The following is a 4,921-nucleotide window of genomic DNA, read 5'->3' on the forward strand; positions in this document are numbered from 1 at the left end:
ATTTAGATGATAAGAAAACTATATTTCTAAAATTTGAGCACCAAACTGCACATCCGACACAAGTTCTATAACTAGCAGTGATATTACCTCTAAAAAAACTTATAACCTCTACTATATATTACCTTAAAAAAATGTAAGGTTCTTTACCCGTCTTACGTTAAAATTTCGTCCTTCCCTCACCGGTTGAAATCTTTTCCTCCCAACACGAACGTTGGATGAATCCTGTCACGAAAGTAAAACCAATTAAGACTAATTACTCCTGCATGGCCTCCATGGCACGTTTCCGCTAATCTCTCTTGCCTTTTGTCCTCTTCGCATGCGGGAATGTATCCGGTGCACTCACACTTGTAATGCTACTGGTGCACCGGATGCCATAGAATGTTTTTAAAATTCTAAAAAAAAATCTAGCACATTGACACAATATCAATGTATGATGTCACAAAAATTTGTATAAAACTTTGAAATATTTTTTGAGATACAAAAATGACAAATTAGACTTCAGTGTGATAATGGGCCAAATCTAAAGCCCCAGTTATGTTGTGTATTATTCTGTTTTGAATTTGTTATTTTTTTTTTCAAGTTATGTTTTGAATTTTGAATTGAAATTTTGTGACAAACTACATTGATGTTATGTGCATGTGCTAATTTTTTCGGAATTTTTTGAACATTTTAAAAGCACAATATGAACTCGGTGCACCGGTAGCACCACAAGCTCCGATGCACCAGATATTTTCCCCCTCGCATGCAGATACAGTCTGCTCCTTTTCTCTTGTCTTTCATTTGTGGGGAGTTTTTTTGGAAAAGAAGGATTATCCGGTCTCTGCATCAAAATGATGCATACAATATTTTTATTAATTTATTTATCTGAGTCTGACAAAACACATACAAAGATCAACCCAAAGTCATCTTTGAGGCAAAGAAAATTGCTACACCTATAGGTACAAAGAAGTGCCCTGACTGCATCAACGGACACCCTCTAATTCAGTGGCCTCAAGAAGCCGCCCGCCTGGCAAGCTGAAAGTAGCAACCAGTCTAGGCGTCCCACAACACGCACCCCATGTGCATGCTCTCGGATCCGCCGCCGCCATCTTCCACCGTCCCTTCTTCAGGAGGGGTCATTGCATAGATCTTGCCAGTCCCCTTTGCCGTCGACGTTACCACGACGCCAAACAGCGCAACCCGCCTATGCTCTTTCATCCAGACGCATCCGTCACTAAGACTCAACTGCACCATGCCGCCAAGACCCGTTGTCGTTGATGCGGTAGATGCCATGCCGCTCCACCTACAGGCCATCTCACGCCGACTCCAAACCACTAGCAACTCCACCACCATGAGAAGTCCCTGGCCGACGCCTTCAGGAAGGAACACGGCACGCATGTATCATTGTCACCCAAAGCAGAGGACTAGAGGCTTTCGCATGCGCTCATGAAGGAGATGAGAGGGACATAATCCACACCGAAGCCTCGAGGAAGGGGACCGGCGCCGCAGGGCATCGACTTTGGTGAGGCCGCCGCGACGACCTAGAGCTTTTTCGGATCCATGCCCACCGCTAGATCCATCCAGTTGGCACCGGAAGACGACAACTTCAGTCGCCAAGGACCGGAGCCAGCACGAACCGGAGTAGCTTGAGTTGGAGCCGACTTTTCCCATGTAACTCTGGTAGGCCAGCGAGGAACCATCGACGCCACCGCACCCAGATCAACAGCCACGCCGCCGCCGCCTGGCTGGTTGCTGCCACCACCACGCAATCACGCGGTAGCAGGCAACCACCGCCGCCGCGCCGCCAGCCGCTACAACTGGTGCTCCACAGGACTTCCCAAGCCCATCGGCTCAGAGAACGTGGTTGCAGCAACCACATCATCCCAGCCAAGAGTGCTGGATCCCTTCGTCCGTCGCCGAGGGTGCAAAATCGCCCTGGCGCATCCCGTAACCCACACGCCGCCGCTGAAGGACGTACCCGTCGTCGCCACGGAGGGAGGACACCTTGTCGCCGCCGTCCCCAGACGGGTTTTGCCCAATTAGGGATGGCAATGGGTAGGGTATGGGCGGGTACAACCTCCTTCTACCCAAACCAATACCCATAGAAACTTTTTATACCCACCCACTTCAATACCCATGGGTATAAACTGACACTCATGCCCATACCCATCGGGTATCCTATACCCAATGGGTATCCATTGGGTACAATATATAGCATTCAAATTCTTAAGAGGTAGAGAAATGGGTTCAAAATTCAAGTGATCATGGTAGAGTAGTATAGCACGTATGTGGCCTCCTCCAGTGGGTGGCCTCTTGGAGGCATTAGGGGAGTATGAGCAGCGGTTGGTGATGAAGCTATGTACCTAGGGTAGGGTTGTGGATCTGTTCAAGATACCCTCCCCAAGGACATCCCTAAAGGTGCCAGGAGCATTCGAAGAAAAATCATCATCCACTCGACCATGAAGTTATGTTCCACTCGACAATCCTGAAGACACTCGACTGTATAGATAATCACTCGACTACCAGAAGATCTAGAGCCACTCCACTCTGCAACGGTCAAGAATTAAGTCATAGCTTTAATGGTCATTATGTATCTTTATTGCAGGCGTTACCAGTAACGCCCCCATCTTTTATGTACCTTAAACCCTCTGTGACGTGGGCTGGTTGGGGTCCTGGCGCACTCTATATAAGCCACCCCCCTCCACAAGCACAAGGGTTCGCACTTTCTGTAACACACGCATATAATCCAGTCGACCGCCTCCGGGCTCCGAGACGTAGGGCTGTTACTTCCTCCGAGAAGGGCCTGAACTCGTAAAACTCCTGAGTACAACCCCTCCATAGCTAAGATCTTGCCTCTACATTCCTACCCTCCATTCTACTGTCAGACCTAGAACCACGACAGTTGGCGCCCACCGTGGGGCAGGTGTTGGGGAACGTAGTAATTTCAAAAATTTCCTACGCACACGCAAGATCATGGTGATGCATAGCAACAAGAGGGGAGAGTGTTGTCTACGTACCCACGCAGACCGACTGCGGAAGCGTTGACGCAACGTAGAGGAAGTAGTCGTACGTCTTCCCGATCCGACCGATCCAAGCACCGTTACTCCGGCACCTCCGAGTTCTTAGCACACGTACAGCTCGATGACGATCCCCGGGCTCCGATCCAGCAAAGCGTCGGGGAGGAGTTCCGTCAGCACGACGGCGTGGTGACGATCTTGATGTTCTACCGTCGCAGGGCTTCGCCTAAGCACCGCTACAATATGACCGAGGTGGAATATGGTGGAGGGGGGCACCGCACACGGCTAAGGAACGATCACGAAGATCAACTTGTGTGTCTATGGGGTGCCCCCTGCCCCCGTATATAAAGGAGTGGAGGAGGGGAGGGCCGGCCCTCTCTATGGCGCGCCCTAGGCGAGTCCTACTCCCACCGGGAGTAGGATTCCCCCTTTCCTAGTCCAACTAGGAGTCCTTCCATGTAGTAGGAGTAGGAAACAAGGAAGGGGTGCAGCCCCTCCTACTAGTCCAATTCGGACTAGGCCTTGGGAGGGCGCGCGGCCTGCCCTAGGCAGCCGCTCTCTCTTTCCCGTATGGCCCAATAAGGCCCAATACTTCTCCCGGCGAATTCCCGTAACTCTCTGGTACTCCGAAAAATACCCGAATCACTCGGAACCTTTCCGAAGTCCGAATATAGTCGTCCAATATATCGATCTTTACGTCTCGACCATTTCGAGACTCCTCGTCATGTCCCCGATCTCATCCGGGACTCCGAACTCCTTCGGTACATCAAAACTCATAAACTCATAATATAACTGTCATCGAAACCTTAAGCGTGCGGACCCTACGGTTCGAGAACAATGTAGACATGACCGAGACACGTCTCCGGTCAATAACCAATAGCGGGACCTGGATGCCCATATTGGCTCCTACATATTCTACGAAGATCTTTATCGGTCAGACCGCATAACAACATACGTTGTTCCCTTTATCATCGGTATGTTACTTGCCCGAGATTCGATCGTCGGTATCCAATACCTAGTTCAATCTCGTTACCGACAAGTCTCTTTACTCGTTCCGTAATACATCATCCCGCAACTAACTCATTAGTTGCAATGCTTGCAAGGCTTAAGTGATGTGCATTACCGAGAGGGCCCAGAGATACCTCTCCGACAATCGGAGTGACAAATCCTAATCTCGAAATACGCCAACCCAACATGTACCTTTGGAGACACCTGTAGAGCACCTTTATAATCACCCAGTTACGTTGTGACGTTTGGTAGCACACAAAGTGTTCCTCCGGCAAACGGGAGTTGCATAATCTCATAGTTATAGGAACATGTATAAGTCATGAAGAAAGCAATAGCAACATACTAAACGATCGGGTGCTAAGCTAATGGAATGGGTCATGTCAATCAGATCATTCACCTAATGATGTGATCCCGTTAATCAAATAACAACTCTTTGTCCATGGTTAGGAAACATAACCATCTTTGATTAACGAGCTAGTCAAGTAGAGGCATACTAGTGACACTCTGTTTGTCTATGTATTCACACATGTATTATGTTTCCGGTTAATACAATTCTAGCATGAATAATAAACATTTATCATGAAATAAGGAAATAAATAATAACTTTATTATTGCCTCTAGGGCATATTTCCTTCAGTCTTCCACTTGCACTAGAGTCAATAATCTAGATCACATCACCATGTGATTAACATCGATAGTTCACATCATCATGTGATTAACACCCATAGTTCACATCGCCATGTGACCAACACCCAAAGGGTTTACTAGATTCAGTAATCTAGTTCACATCGCTATGTGATTAACACCCAAGGAGTACTAAGGTGTGATCATGTTTTGCTTGTGAGAGAATCTTAGTCAACGGGTCTGCCACATTCAGATCCGCATGTATTTTGCAAATTTCTATGTCAACAATGCTC

The sequence above is a fragment of the Triticum urartu genome, chromosome 2A (genome assembly GCF_056163025.1).
Source record: "Triticum urartu cultivar PI428250 chromosome 2A, HENAU_Tu73, whole genome shotgun sequence".
NCBI classification, from domain to species: domain Eukaryota; kingdom Viridiplantae; phylum Streptophyta; class Magnoliopsida; order Poales; family Poaceae; genus Triticum; species Triticum urartu.